This window comes from Bos javanicus, chromosome 1 (genome assembly GCF_032452875.1).
Source record: "Bos javanicus breed banteng chromosome 1, ARS-OSU_banteng_1.0, whole genome shotgun sequence".
Taxonomy (NCBI): Eukaryota; Metazoa; Chordata; class Mammalia; order Artiodactyla; family Bovidae; genus Bos; species Bos javanicus.
The window spans coordinates 53,293,465-53,309,739 of record NC_083868.1 but is presented as its reverse complement, the minus strand read 5'-3'; the positions used below and the strand labels follow the sequence as shown (position 1 = coordinate 53,309,739).

The 16,275-nt window shown below is 37.9% G+C and overlaps 1 protein-coding gene across 5 annotated transcripts in view; it reads right to left on the bottom strand.

Moving 5' to 3' along the window:
- HHLA2 (HHLA2 member of B7 family) overlaps nucleotides 1–13,438 on the bottom strand; it is a 127,329-nt gene extending 113,891 nt beyond the window's left edge. Inside the window, exons 1-3 of one of the 5 annotated variants that reach the window (XM_061386958.1) lie at nucleotides 13,298–13,438; nucleotides 12,238–12,292; nucleotides 3,047–5,559 (exon numbers count right to left, since the gene is read on the bottom strand). The gene's annotated coding sequence lies outside the window, so the exon portion shown is untranslated. Of the gene's footprint in view, nucleotides 1–3,046; nucleotides 5,560–12,237; nucleotides 12,293–13,297 lie in introns of those variants that run through there. The other 4 variants (XM_061386613.1, XM_061386657.1, XM_061387041.1 and 1 more) reach the window with 4 other exon arrangements.
- Between the last annotated feature and the right edge of the window lie 2,837 nt (nucleotides 13,439–16,275).

Genomic DNA, 16,275 nt, shown 5'->3' with positions numbered 1-16,275 from the left:
GACATCTTTGCTAAATATTTTAGCTTGATGCCTGTGTTTCTTAGAAACAGCTTGAAAGGATTTGTGCAATTATATCAAAAATTACAGTAAAAATTGCTTACATAATTATAGGTAAAAGATCATTAAATGTTTAGGGTTTTAAAAAATATAGCACAGCTTTAAAAAGAGGTATAGTAAATTCTTTCGAGATCAAATGATTAGATGAAATGATTCAAAGAATGTATAAATTAAGAAAGTCTATTTTATGTGTTTCTTAAAAATACTTAATGCAGACTGAGGTAGAGATTAGGTGATCTGGGATAGCATGAGAAGGGAGGCCCAGTTTAACCAGACTGGGTTTAAAAGGAAAAATATGGCTAAGGTAGTGCCAAAACAATGAGTAAACTTTTAAACATATTACTGGGAAAGAACATTTAATGAAGTACTGAACTTTGTATAAGACAGTGGTGTTTTCCAAGGGAATACTTACTTTCTTAATTTGAAATGATATTGAACTTTATTATCCAACAGATAGAAATATTACTGAAGTCAGTAACATTGATCTTGTACAAATCAATGAATTGACAGGACATTCTTGCGATTTCAGCTAAGGCAGATAGAAGATGAGGCAGAAAGAGAAAGCTTTTCTCTTTAGAAAGTGGTCTCCACACTGCCTCTAATCTATATTATATTAGATAAAAAGAACCCCATTAGTCAAAGATGGTATGTAGGACAGAATCTGGGTGGCCACGGCAAAGACACATATGAAACAGAAAGCATTAACGTAAACGTACTTTTACATATCTCTGGTTGTTATCTCAATATCTGGTTGATTGGGAATTCTTAGTCTGAACTCTTAAACAGCTGATAAGGAGTGATGTACAATTTATAAAATACAAGGTTCCAAGATCAGCAAAGGAAGAGCAAGCCTCTACTACTCAAAATTTAAAAGTAACCCTCTGAAGGGACATTTAGCAGGCTTTACAGAGAAAAATTCTGAAGAGATGATAAACAGCTGCCCCTTTTAGCTACATCTGATTCTTCAACAGAGAGGAATGCAATAGAGGGCATTATCACAGAGACCTGATGGAAAGGAATTTCAGAGAAAAGCAAGCCTCCAAGGGTAAACTCTATCGCAAAAGAAACAAATACATACATTTTTTTAAAATCATGGAGTAAAAGAGACCCTAAAATATTTACTGGGAACTTCGCTTTGGGCCAAATTTGAGGTATTTTGAATGCTTTAACACAACTGAATACAAATGAAAGGTGTACATATGTGAGAAAGAGAGTGTGTTGTTAGGAGAACCTAAAGTTAAACAAAGCAAGAATAGCAGGAGTTTTAGGATGACATATGTTTATAGCTCCAGTTAAGTGGAATGAACTTGGACCCTAGTTTTCTATCCTAGGAATGTCAGGTCATAGTCCTAGGGAGTGTACACCCAAGGGCCAGTCTTACCTGGGAGAAGTCTGAGAAGGACTGGAATTTTCCTGAGTAGGCAATTTGGTTTTCCTAGGGCTTAAACTAAATCAAGGAGTGACTGGGCAGTTTGGTAGCCCCTGAACTGCTGCTGGGGAAATCTCTACATGTCTGGAGTTGGAAGTCAGTTACAGATATTCATTTAAAGCATCCAAGAGGAGGCTGTAATGTAATAGTTTAGAACAAAATTTCCACTCCTGCAAGTGTCTGGGCATTTCTCATTGACCCAGACACCTATGATTTCCTTACTATACAATGTATACTTAGTTACTGACCACAGCAGGGAGCGGCTGCCCAGGATCCCCAGTTACTGATCAAAATATTCATACAACGTTGGTTTTGTCTACGTGTCTGGAAGAAAACTAAATCCAGGAATTGGTGCCTTCTCCAGCACAAACCAGCTGATAGAGCACGCTGAGGTGGGAAATGGGCGGTGGGTGGGTTGGGGGGGACAGACTGAAACTGGACAGAACTTTCCTCCAAGAAGCCTAATTTACTTAAGTTCAGGATTCTCAGTTTTATGAGAGTATATTAAAATATCATGTTACAATGTGATTAGGAAATTATTTGTCTTATCTATATTCTGAAATAATAATGATCAATATTTATGGAACATGTTCTACATACCAGGCATGTTGCTAAGCATTTTAAATACAGTTTGCTTCTTCACAGCAAATCTCAGAAGTCCTGTCTACCTCACTTTAAAAATTAAGAAACTAAGCCTCAGAGAAAAATATACAATTGCTTAATGGTGGAACTGGTATTCATGTCAAGGATTATTTGCCCCTAGAGATTATGATCCTAACCACCACAACTTATTATAACTTTTCATGAAAATTTGCTTATAAATCTGGGAGATGACACCAGTTACTGTTTAGACAGAAGGATTTCCTCCACAGTTTGGGGAAATGTGGAAAATCTAGTTTTCCTTCTCAGGTAGCAGCAACACAAAAACATAAATTATCTTTTAGTATTTTTTTTCTAATGTCCCAAGTCCCAAACAACATAAATCTAATGAGAATTAAATCTTAATTTGTTAAGTTCTTTCTTAGGTATTAAAAAGGAGCTTTACTTAATGACTCCCTTGAGACAGTGTAAATAAGTAGCCAACTTCAGCTTCTTATTTTAGAATTCAAAAGTCACTTGATTCTGCTAGATAAACCACATTTCTTTTTCTTCCCCCACACAGGGAGAAAAGATGTATCCTTGGGTCAGCTAACAAGCTTCTGTAGTGTAACCAGAGGAATAATCAGAGGTGAGAATACACTCTCAGACACGAATTTCCCTAAATACTTTTCAGAACAAACATTTCTCATCCCTCTTTCACAACTTTATCAGAAGATTATGATGTCTGTCCTTTGTATTTTATCATTTTTGCCAAATTATTTGAAATATTTCAGCATGATCCTCCAAGAAAACCTTTTAGTAAGCACATTTTTTGCAACTGTAGATATCTGCCCTAAATCAATCTACAATTCACAGTTACAAAAAACAGTCACAATTTTTTATTAACAGAAAAATAATTTTTGTGTCATTCTTGCCCTATTTTAAGTTTTAGGTACATACAACTTAGGAAAAAAATCTTACCTTACTTAGAAGTGTAGGCCTCCCAGAAGTCCATATCACTAAGCAGTCCATAAGAATACAGGTTGAATTCAGGTGTGAGAGGTTGTACTGATGAATACAGTCTGAGTCAGAAAGCAAAGTCTAAAGGTGTATTTGATTACTTGCCTATGATAGTTCAAGGAAACCAATAATGTAAGGCAAGACTCCTGACCCTACGCAGATCAGGGTCAATACAGATGTTTAAAGTCCAGAAATCAGGACGCCCAGTTACAGATAGTATAATGGAGCAGCTGGCCCCTTTGGGAGCATGCTTTGCATGCCATCCTTCACCATCAGCAAGACCCAGGCAACCTCCCTGGGGTGGGACTGCTCTCTGGTCTCCAGGTGCAGAGCAAGCCTATCTAGTTGGCTAGATTACTACAATCACCTGCTGCTGATTGCAGCGAGTGCTGATGGTGCCATGCAAACGAGCCATAACCTTGCACAGAGTCACAGCACATCTGCACCTACAATTCTCATTGCAGTGCTGACTGGGAGCATACTCAAGATGAACACACTCAGCTTCAGAGAATAGCTTTCTTTGTAAAGACTCCCCTGAACTCCGTGGGGAGACCTTAGCAGTGCGTGCCTCTGATTTATGCTATTGCTATTATAATTATTGGGTGTTTACTTTTCTCTCTCACACATACACTCACGCATGTGGAAGACACTAGGCATCATGCTTTACTCACTCCTGTAACCCCAACTAGCAATGTGCCTACTACATACTAGCACATAGTAGGTGGTCAGTATTTGCTTGTTACTTCACCAGGACATTAGACTCTTTGAAAGGACTTCAGCAGGACTCTCTTGTCTGATCAAAAGGCACACCAAGTCCTTGATCCTGTGGCCCTGGCTGACTATCTAGCCTCTGTGCATTACTGCCCGCATCCACTTAGCCGCCTGCCAATGGAGACACTTGGAGGAGAAGGCAAGGTACATTGCGGGAGGGAGAACTCTTCCCACTTCCTCTCCCTCCTTCTTCTACTCAGCTCTCACCAGTGGTGAGTCTTTTACTACTCCCTGAAAGCTGAATTGGAGGTTGCTGTTCCCCTCCCAGGATCCCCAAAGTCACCCATGCCAACTTAAATCACTATTTAATAAGATTCATTATGAAATAAGATCAAACAAGGGCTTCCTTTAAAGACACAGGCAATCCCAGCTTTCACCTCTGAGTCCCCAGGGCCACACAGTTCTCATACATCACAGCCACTCTAATATTAGTTTAAGGAAATAGCTAAGATCCTAAAGCCCACACATGGGGAGAACAGACTTTCACGGAATCTCAAAATAGAAGAACCAGATAGTCTTTGAACATTTTTGAAGTCTTAAGATGAAATACCATATAGGTATTTATTATGCAGAGACTGTTAAAGCTGAAGTAAAAATAGAATTACGGTTTTTAAGAATATCAATAGATGAGAGATGAGGGTTGCTCTGAGGTTAATGTCACAGAGAAAGTTACCTTAACTCAACATTTATACTATAACTAAAGACTAGATCAACAGCTGTAGGTTATGCACCTTTCCCTTGAGATGGATTTGTCACTGCCTCTCCAGGAAGGGGTACATGAAAGGAAGCAGGATGAGCCATTAGGAACTAGATTAGGGAAGCCCACAGGGTCACTGCTTGCAGAGGTTCTATTGTTAAACTCTGACAGCTGTTACCAATCCAAGTATGTATCAGTTTGGATTCTCCTCTGCCAAGTTCCTACATAATGTCTTCAAGTTGCTGGGAGGAGAAATGGCATATGGAATATTGTTAACATTGATCGTATCTATCATGCATATGCACCTACTCTAAGGCTCAGAAGAGAATTTAAAGTAACACTGGCATTTAACACTTATTAAATTTGCAAAAGTTCTGAAGAAATAAAAGTATAACTGTCGTGTAACTTGAGGATGGGAGAGTAGTTACTGCTGAATCCTCAGAGATCAAATACGGCTGAAATTAATAATCCAACCAGAGTCTTTCAACTGTCAAAACACTGCAGAAGAAAGTGAATTTGAGCTCTAACGTGGAGGAGTAGACAGACATGACTAAAATTTAGACAATCTTAAATTGGTCTGAAAGGCAGACTAAGCATTATATATTAGGCATTTGCTAAATCAGTTCTATCAATTTTTATTTCTAACAAGAAACAATCTCCTAGTACTAGCTAGTAGAAAATTTGATCTGTTAAATTCACACCCTTGTTTTCCTAGATGCTAAACGTGATGTCTGTCATCGTTTGTGCATTTCTTCCTGTCCTGGCCCATGGCTGCTACAGAATTGTCACATCGGATGCTGGGGCTTCTCATTCTTCAAGATTCTATCTGTGACCTCCTCTTTGTTCTCTGTTTTCCTTGTATTTTCACACATCTCATGTATAGAACAGCCTCAACAATTTTCAGTTTTATAGTGTGTTATCATTTAAAATTGCTTCCATGTGCAATTCTGTGCATCTATTCTTCCATTCTGTGTGTCTATCTTGTTCATCCCAGGGATTCTGTTTCCTAGAGAGTCATAAAGGAGAGAAAATTAACACCCTTCAATGTTCATTTGCAGCCTGGAGGGGTCAAGGTTTTCCTTTCTTCAGGGTCTCTTGTTGACAATTTTGAAAGTTTTCTACATGGTTCCTTAAAACATGCCTCCCCCACCAGGACAAAGCCCCAGCTACCCACGGGAATTGTTAACTCAAGAACACCCTTGGGTTCACCCTCCCTCTTTCCTTCCTTCTTTCACTCTTCTCAGGGCCCTCCACCATTTGGGTTCCCTTCCTCAGTTCAACTACTTGCATGAAAGACTTAGCTCAGGCTCTGCTTCTTGGAGAAACCCAATTACTTAAGGCTATGAAAACATTCTTTTGATTTTCTGGTTCATTCTTATTACCCTATCAATCACCAGAGCTAAAACTCAATACTCTTTTTCCACTTACAATCACAAAGAACAGCCTCAAGACTTAATATTTGAATATCAAGTATAACTTCCATAAATTCTATTCAGCCTTGCACACATTAGGTGGTTAATAAGGGAAAATTGTGGTTACTTTTAAGGCAGTGATCACTTAAGAAGAATGATGTATATGTAAATATGAAAAGAAATACATAAATTGCCCTTTTGCAGATGACTTAAAATAGCTAGAAGTAGCTATAACTACCCAGTGACATTTCTAGGATCAGTTCAGAGAGTTCTACATCTATAAACCTTCCTGGCTGTTTTCTTTTCATCCTATGTTTTCTAATAAAAAGTAAAAACTTAATTCTTACGGCTTCTTATTTTATGTATATATTGATGGTTTACAGTCTTACAGAATGGAGAAAACACAATGATGTCCTTATAGCTTTGAGGTTTATAATAGCAATAATACCAATGTTTATCCACTGTAATTATCTATACATATATGTATTAATGGGGGTTGCTTTCACTAATTTTATAAAGATGGAACATGATCATCTTCTCTGTTTCTGGTTAAAAAATTAAGAAAATCTCTTGGACAAAGTACCATATTGTTATCAGCTTCACATATCAGCACAGTATTCAGAAAACCAACTGCTGAATGTGAAACTATTTTTGATTTGGAAAGGAAAAATCTAAGTATAAGTAGTAGTACCAAAAGGAACAGTTCTATGCAGCTTATGCAGACTATCAGATCAGTTAGCCACAATGCTTCTGATTTAAAAGCCAACAAAGATCATTTTATAATATTTGACAGACACCAGAAATCAAGCAACCTGAATGTAAACATTGCTGTGATTGCTTGTCACTAAAGATTGAGATGCTGTGTATTATGTTATAAATATGAAGCAAAGAAATCAAGACCCAGCTTATGAATCTCAGATATACTGGCTGACACATTCATCAATGTGGAAAACCTGGATTTTTTCCAGGGTTTCCAAAAGTACACACAAGAGTCAATACAGAGTGGCTGAGGAATCTATTTCTCTCAAAGTCTAAAGCAGATATACCTATAAATAGGCCTCAGTTACTTCCATGAACACCAGAATTATCCACATAATTAATAATAATACAATTTTTAAAGAACATTTAAAGTGTAGTTTGCTTGAACATAAAAATAACAGGTCATGTCAGTGGAAAAAATAATAAAGTGAAATCAGTTTTCATGACTGCTTTTAATTCCTGAGGAAAAATATGTATTGTTTTTGTTGTTCAGTTGCCCAGTCACGTCTGACTCTTTGAGACCCCATGGATATAAGCATGCTGGGCCTCCCTAACCCTCACTACCTCCAGAAGTTTGCCCAAGTTCATGTCCATTGCATTGGTGATGCACAATTTTAAAAAATTATTGAAGCTCTAAGTAATTCACTCCTTAGTCAAAAAATAGAATATCTTTGTTTCAATAAGCCCATCTTTTTACTTTGTATTCCACTAGAACATAGCTTTCCATAGATACACTGTCATGTATTTCCCTATTCTCCAATATTATAATCAAAATTAGATTCATATTTACATGACTGTCTTGGTAAAAACAAAATTATGAAAGTGCTCTGATCAATTTTGCTTAAAATCTTATACTATGTTGACTTGGCAACAATCAGTTGGAGTGCACAGAAAAGAGCCAGATGTTCACAGAACAACAATGACTGAGGAACAGTAGACATTACAAACAGCCACCACCAGTGGTCACCTTGTAATGGTGCAAATGGTCAACAAGTTTCAACAGGTTCCACAGCAGAAAAATCTCTCTGGAGCTCATGGTAAGACTAAGGCATCAAATACTGGGAGACAGGATGGACTTTATTGGATATGCATTATGAAGTCGTCACTCTGTAGGAAATTATATACTTGCTCTGGAAATGGGGCAATTACGTGAAATGTTAATGAATACTTTCAGACAAAAGAAGTGTCAAAATAGCAAAGTGGGATTGGATTTTATGAGGAGGTTAATTTCCAAAGTCAGCATATAAAGCAAAACACTTGCAAAGTCAAAATTACCTCTGAAAGTCCTTACAAAAATCCCTTACCACATAAGAAACAGACAGAAGTATCCCAAGTTTAACAGAAGAGTTTGTCTTTTAGAGTTTTATTATTTAAGCATGGCTACAGACTACTATTTCTTTAGTTCAAAATACTATTTTTCATTTGAGGACCCAATGTAATTGACATGCATTTCAGGTCTATGTGGTACTAAAAATACCTGCAATATATGCCTGAAGTGAAGTCAAGTGAAGGTTGCTCAGTCATGTCCAACTCTTTGTGACTTCATGGAATGTAGCCTGCCAGGCTCCTTTGTCCATGGGGTTATCCAAGCAGGTATAGTGGAGTGGGCAGCCAGTCCCTTTTCCAGGGGATATTCCCAACACACGGATTGAACCCAGGTCTCCCGCATTGCAGGTGGATTCTTTATTAACTGAGCCACCAGAGATATTCTTAATCACTATGAAATCGCTGCACTCAAAACTACACATATGACTTATAGAAAGTCACAGAACACTGTGTGGTATCAATTACCTTTAAGATTTGGTGAGGTAGTTTCACTTATATATGAAAGCAACAGAACTTGAAGTCACTCCCAACTCTAAGATATGGGTCTATGAAATGCCTTTTCTATAAGAAAGCAGTCAGTAAGTATTGATCCACAATTAAGAAAATCAGAAAACCCCAGTGCAAAATGCTACCTCTGACCTGTCACCACTAAGCCTCTAGGTCAGCACCCATGTCAATCACCTAAGTCTGAATTCATAGTTTAGATTTTTGACTCAGTGTCAGAACTGATGGTCCTCTGACACAGGACTGTGTCAAGGTTGGGTCAGATTTTTGGTATAAGCTTTAGCAACAGACCTACGTTTGAACCACAGAGCCACTTTTGTGTTTTGTTTTTCCCTTTTTGAGATAATTATAGGTTAATGTACAGTTGTTAAGAAATAAGACAAAGAGATCCTAGGTACCCTTTACCCAGTTTCCCTGAAAGATAACATCTTGCAAAACTAGTATAATATTAGAATGAATGTGTTAGTTTCCTAGGACTGCCATAACAAACTACCACAGTTTAGGTGGTTTAAACAACTGAAAGCTATTTTGTCACTGTTCTGGAGGCTTGAAGTCTGAGAACAAGTTGTCAGCAAGGCTAGTTCCTTCTGAGGTCAAGAGACCTCAGAAGCTAAAGTTCAGGTGAGCTGAACACCTCAAGGTCTTTGCTGTCAAGGTTGGTTTCTCCTGGTGTGTAGATGGCTGTCTCCCCGCTGGGTCTTTATGTCTCCCCTCTGTATGTGTCTTAGGATTTCTTCTTAAAAGGAAATGACTCATATTAGATTAGGACTCTTCCTAATGACCTCATTTCAATGTAGGAACCTCTTTAAAGACTGAATCTCCAAATATTATTACATTCTGAGATCTTGGTAGTTAGGATTTCAACTATGAATTTTGGTGGGGGAGGTGTTAAATTCAGTCTGTAACAACTAGGGTATTGATATTCATACAGTTAAGATACAGAACATGTCCATCACCACAAGATTAGCTCATATTGACCTTTTTAGGCACATTTATCTTCCTCCTCTCACCCTACTCGAAGGCAATGGCACCCCACTCCAGTACTCTTGCCTGGAAAATCCCATGGACAGAGGAGCCTGGTAGGCTGCAGTCCTTGTTGTTGCTAAGAGTCAGGGACGACTGAGAGACTTCATTTTCACTTTTCACTTTCATGCATTGGAGAAGGAAATGGCAACCCACTCCAGTATTCTTGCCTAGAGAATCCCAGGGACAGAGGAGCCTAGTGGGCTGCCGTCTATGGGGTCGCACAGAGTCGGACACGACTGAAGTGACTTAGCAGTCTCACCCTACTTAACCCATTAACCCCTGGAATTTATTCATCTTTTCTCCACTCTATAATTTTGTCATTTTGAGGATGTCTTATAAATGGTACAGATAGTGTATTACTTTTAGGGATTGTCTTTTTAAACCTAGCAGAATTCTCTGGTGATTCATCCAGGCTGTTGCATGTGTTACTAATGCATTCCTTTTCCAAGGCTAAGTAGTATTCTATAGTGTGAGTACTACAGTTTAACCACTCACTAGTTGAAGGACATGAGGGCTGACTTCAGTTTTTGGCTGTTACCAGTAAATCTGCCATAAGTATCTATGAACAGGTTCTGAGTGAGCACAGTGTTCATTTGCAGGGATAAATACCAGGAGTGCAATTGCTGGAATATTTTGTTTTTTTAAGAAACTGCTTATTTCCCAGAATAGCTGTACCATTTATATTCCCTCCAGCAGTATGAGTAATTCACTAGCAATATGAGTGATCCAATTTCTCTAAATCTTCACCAGCATTTGGTGTCACTATTTTTTAATCAGCATGTGGTGCTGTCACCATTTAGCTATTCTGATAGGTAGGCAGTACTTCATTCTGAGTTTAATTTGCATTTCCCTGTTACCTAACAATGTTAATATCTTTTCACATGCTAACTTATATATTCCAGTGAAATGTCTGTTTATGTTTTTCCTCATTTTCTAATGATTTGCTTATTTGTTGTTGAGTTTTAAGCACATTTTATATATTCTAAATACTAGTCCTTTGTCAGACACATGGTTTACAAATATTTTCTGTCTGTAGCTTGTCTTTTCATCCTTCTAACAGAGACTTTTGCAGAGCAACAGTTTTTAGTTTGAGACTTTAGGTCTTACTCTTACATTGTATTTTAATTGATTTTTTCTGATACAGATTCAGTGGCGAAAGGTAGGGATGTCATTCCTGTACTGTCCGCAGAGTGTGTAATTTCCTTGGTTCTGTCTCGCCGTGGAAAAATTTGAAGTGGTAGACCAGTGTTGCAGCTCGTTTACAGCTCAGTTTTATTTGACAAACAAAGGAAAATATATTCTCAAGGCATGAGGGCAGGTTGATCCAAAAAAAGAGAGGGGCTTAATTTTGGCTCCTCTTTTTATATATTTTTTTCTCCTCCCCCTGAGCCTGCCCTATGTAAATTGGGCCAGTCAGGAGGGCTGTTTGTTTCACCTGAGGTTCTCACTCCAGTCCTCAGACCTTCCTTTGTTCCATTTTGGAGGGCTTTTTCCTTTGTCTTTTAGCCAACACTATTTTGGATTCCTTTTTCCTATTCTAACTACCTAACCCTACTACAGAGTGGGGTGGAACTCCAGGGTCCCACACAGTCTCTGCTGGCACTCAGGGGTGGGCAAAGTTCTCCTTTCTGCCTAGGAGGGACAAAAGTTCCAGTTTCCTATTCAGCCTTCTCTCCCACCACCCCCGTAGCGGGGCATGGCACTTTCTTACAGCCTCTAGAAAATACAAGCCTCAGTTCTCCCACCACCATTTTTCTGTGATGTTTGGTATAAATTGAGAGGCTATTGTCTAAGTTTTCTGTCTTGCTAGGATTTCCCTTTCTGATTTGTTTAGTAGAGAGAACAGATTTTTGTTTTGGCCCTTTCATCTATGCCTGTTGGCATTTCCAGTTGCCAGAGTCTAGGATTCAAGGGCTTCCCTGGTGGCTCAGACGGCAAAGAATCTGCCTTCATGTGGGAGACCTGGGTTCGATTCCTGGGTCAGGAGGAAGGCTAAGAGAAAACCCAAGGAATTCTCTACACTGTAGCTCCTTGGGTCCTGGATGCCCTAGCCTGTTGTCCTTTCTCTTTCTACCTTTCAGAGCCTTATATTATTCTATATACAGTGTTCAGGGTTTTTATTGTACTTAGTGGAATAAAAAGAGACAGGTGCTTCCACTTAGTCTGCCTGGAAGCAGTGATAGGGAAGCCCTTCTCTGTCACTTTAGCTTCTGTGAGACCCGGGAAACACCTACCTCATAGGGTGGTGCAGAAGACTAAACAAGACAATATATAAGGTGCGTGGCCCACTGTAGACAGTGAACTACTGAATTGTTTCTCTTTGAAATGAAAACTGTGCTACCAGCCTTCTGACCTTTCAGGTGCATTTTACAAGACTTCCTCTGAATCTTCTAGTTCCAGGGATCAGTATCTGCCAGATCTTTACATCCTCTCAATACCAATAAGACTATTCCTGCCTTTCCCCCTTGGAGTTGGCTATTTCATATAGGGATGTGATTTCCTTAACAAAGCCCCTTGTCTATAGCAGACACTCAAACATCTACTCAAATGCAAGTTCCTCCAGTATCATTGTGAATTTTAGGAATGCCTTGGGGGAAATTCTCTCACAATAGGGCCATTTCCCCAGTAACAGAATAGGAATGACACCAGATATTTACCTCATAGGAACAGTGGCTCCACATGCCAACCTTCTCATCTGAATCATATCCACACCTTAAAAAAAAAAAAAGGCACACTGCCAGAATAATGCAATAAAATCCTCCCATTATCACTGGTCTTTCCCTGACTTCCCCCCTCCGCACAGTTCCACCATTGTTCCACAGAAGGGGGAAGTAAAATTATAGTGAAGACAGCAAAACGGAAGAGGAGACAGTTACCAGCAGAGTCAAAGACTACTGTGTAAGGGAGATACATACAGACACCACAAGGGAGGATTCAGGCTTCCCTCCCAGCAGTCACAAACCAGAATTTCCTTCACTGTAGAACAGCAATACAGGGACATAGATAATGTAATGTACAGATACAGAGTCCTATTTCTCCTGAACTAAATTCTTGGATGAGAGCTATGCATAATCAAATGTAACTGTAACATTCCAAAAGCACATTATTGAGTGAAGAACACTTTTAAAATAATTTTGCAACTCTAAAACAATGGACTATGCAATGAGAGTTTCTTTTGGTTATTAAATAGTTATTTAGAGCTGGAGACAATAACCCTGAGGTTCCAGATTCTGACAAGTTAAAGTCATCTGAAGGTGAAGATGATCTAATGTGTTTTGAGAAACCTCAGGTATGTCCATTTGGTTGCCACTCCAGTGGTCTGTTTAAAACATTTACACTTCCTTAAAAACAATAAATGAATCCATCTAACTTTTTACAGGCTCATTTTAAAAGATTTTTCTGGAAGATGTAAATTCAGAATCTCCAACCTACTTTGAAGGAGAGTTGAAGGATAAAAATTCCTTAGAAGGAGCCTATTTTATTTGAAGATCAGATGTGTGTATATTTCTGTGGAATGGATTTTGTTTCTGCATGTTACACAAGGAACTCCCATTCCCAGAAACATAGATTTATCATCTCCATATGAGTCAGATATGTCCTCATATTTTTTCTCCTATTCATCTGTAGATGTCAAGTTTACCCAACCTTGGATTGTATTTCTTCAATTACCAGTGGATGTGAAGAATGTTTCAAATGACAAGGAAACTGTTTACTTACCTATATACTTTTTTAAAAGGCTTGAAGACAAGTATCATATTTCTTCAAGCTGTCATCCTAGCAACTAGGGTCCTCATTACCTGGAAAGTAATAAGCACTTATTGAATGAAAGGACTGTGAAAGGAGAAGAAAAACAAAAGGAGTTAACTCAAGCATTTATTTTTAAAACTTATGATGAGTGCTCAAGTTGAGTGTTCTAGGGGGACAAGACACTTAAAAGATTTTTATAGGCTATATTAAGGAAGGTCAATTTCATTATGAAAGTTCTTGAAGGGTATGAGAAAACTGAGGTTGTGTTATTAATAATCACAGAAGAAAATGCAAGGACATCAAGATTGGTTTAGCAGCAGTTGAGGGGACAATTTAGTTTAGTAAGAACTGGAGAGGAAATTGAGGCTAAGGTTTTTCAGGGTTCAGTGAAAATTTTTTAGTCTTTTAGAATCTAGCACAGGAAAAATAATGTAACTGGGTACCTCAGAAATACATATTTCTACTTTTCAATGGATTGAATGTTGCCTTACAATAAGAGCATTCAAAATAGCCTGTGGGGATAGAAAGGAGAAGACGACAGAAGATCAATAGAAACATGAAGGTTCTAGAAGTACAACAGGTAAACCAGAAAGCAGTAAGTTTTGTTAACAGCAGTTTGTGTTAGATAACAAAGGAAAGCAGCAAGTTGGCTTTAATAAAGGAAATATTTGGGGACAAACAGGTTATTTTCCCTGAACTAGTTAACTTTTTTCCTTCTCCTTCACTGGGAGCTTTCCTCCCAGGAGTACTTTTGGGCAAGTTAGATTTTTATTGAATGTTGATTTTATTTAAAGGATCTAATTATGAAAATATGCAATTTGAATAAGAAATATTTGGGGGGAGGTTGGAATTAAATAAAGTGTATAATAAAGAGCTATCAATATTTGCAGTTTGAGAAGTATGGTAGATTAAATATCCTAAACAACCATTCACAACCTAATCTAAGAATTTATGTAAATATTTTAAAAATCTTTTATAAAATGTCAATAGACAAAATTAAGGAACATAAGAAAAAATTCCCTCAAATTACTTAAAACCAGGAATGTTGAATAAATAGGCACCAAATCCATTTCTTGACCTGTCAGTTTCTGAGGAACCCTAGAGAGTCTCAAAGAGATTCTTTGTGAGCGAAAATGAGGAAGAACTAAGTCCTATGTCCCATCTAGTTAGGGAATCTAATAGAACAAGTGTTAGTCACTCAGTCATGCCCAACTCTTTGAGATCCCATGGACTGCAGTCCACCAGGCTCCTCTGTCCATGGGATTCTCCAAGCAAGAATACTGGAGTGGGTAGCCATTCCCTTCTCTAGGGGGTCTTCCTGATCTAGGGATCAAACCTGGGTCCCCTGCACTGTGGGCAGATTCTTTACCTTCTGAGCCACCAGGAAAGCCCTAGTATTCTAACAAAATATCCTAATACTCTAATAGAATACCCTGCATAAAATTTTGACTCCTTCAGAATATAAGGTAAAAAAAGAACATTGCCCTAAAAGATGACATCAAGAAAACATGCCTTTCAAACATGGTGCTAGGTGAAGGGAAAATAAAAACAAATGTCTCCCAGAGAACATACAAACATCAACTTGTTGTCAAGTTCACTGTCAACACTCAAGCTACCTGTGTAGTCCAAGGAAACCCGAAGCACAAAACTAATTTGCAGTTGTACTGGATTAGTTGTACCTCCAGGATACTAAGATAAGAAAATATCAATCCTCTATAGGAACTTAACAATCACCCAGAACTCTTAAGAATTCCCACAGATAAAACTCCAAGAAAACTGAGCACCTCCTTACACATACCAAAAGACAAATCACAAAGTAATAATGAAAACATATTATGAGTAAGAACTGTCAGAAATAGACCCATAAACATTTCAAATATCAGAATTATCAATGAGAACAAAAAGCAAATATATTTAAAGAAACGAGATCTTTGAGAATGAGCTAGGAACAAGAGATTTCAAAGAATAAGAACTAAGAGATTTAAAACACAATCAAACAGAATATGTATAAAGGAATATAGTGCATAAAATGTAAAGTTCAGAGTATGAATTAAAAAGCTAATTTTATTTGCTCTGTCTACACTGGAGGTATAATTTGAAAAAAAAAAACCCAAAATGCATCTTAGAAGGACTGATACATAAATATAAGGGAGACAGCAAGAGACATGGAGAACAGAATGAATAGACTAGAATAGAATGTCTAACTGGAGTTCCAGAAGGACATGAGAACCTGAGGAAGAGATGGATAATGGCTGATAATTTTTATAAGTATTAAAATATCAAGATTTCCTAAAAGTCTGAAGCAGAAAAAAATAAAACCATACATTGACACATCATAAGTATTAAAGAAAGGTAGATTTTGAAGTCAGTCAGAGAGAAGTTGAAAGACAGCCTATAAAATAAAGGCACCAGAATAATGGTTGAACTCTTAAAAGACTATCATGGAAAGTAGAAGATGGAGAAATAATATATGTAAGATAACATCAATTCATACCTAAAGACATTTTGAAGAAAAAAGATATTAAATTATTCTGTTTTTTTACAACCAGAATAAATTCATTAAGTAAATTCTAATGAATGTGATTCAAAAAGAAGGGAAATGATCACAGACAAAAGGTCTGAAATGTAAAAAGTAATGTCTAGCCTCTAGCCCACATCTAATTTGGCAGCATAAAAGTACAAAAGCACATTGCTCAGATCTCCCTTTCAGGGAGAACCTATAACAAGGAATACAAGCCACTGACAATCTCTAGCTGTAGCATCTTCAGGATCTACTGTTGTGTTTGGGCCAAAGATAATCCTCCCCAGACAGCTCCCAGCCAATGACAGAAAAACAGCAGTACTGGAATGTGATTACTTCTGGCCAATGCCAGCATTCTGTGATGCTGTCTTTGCTCTGGAGCTCTCTGTCAAACTCAAGACACCTCAGCCTCACACTTTTCCTGTCC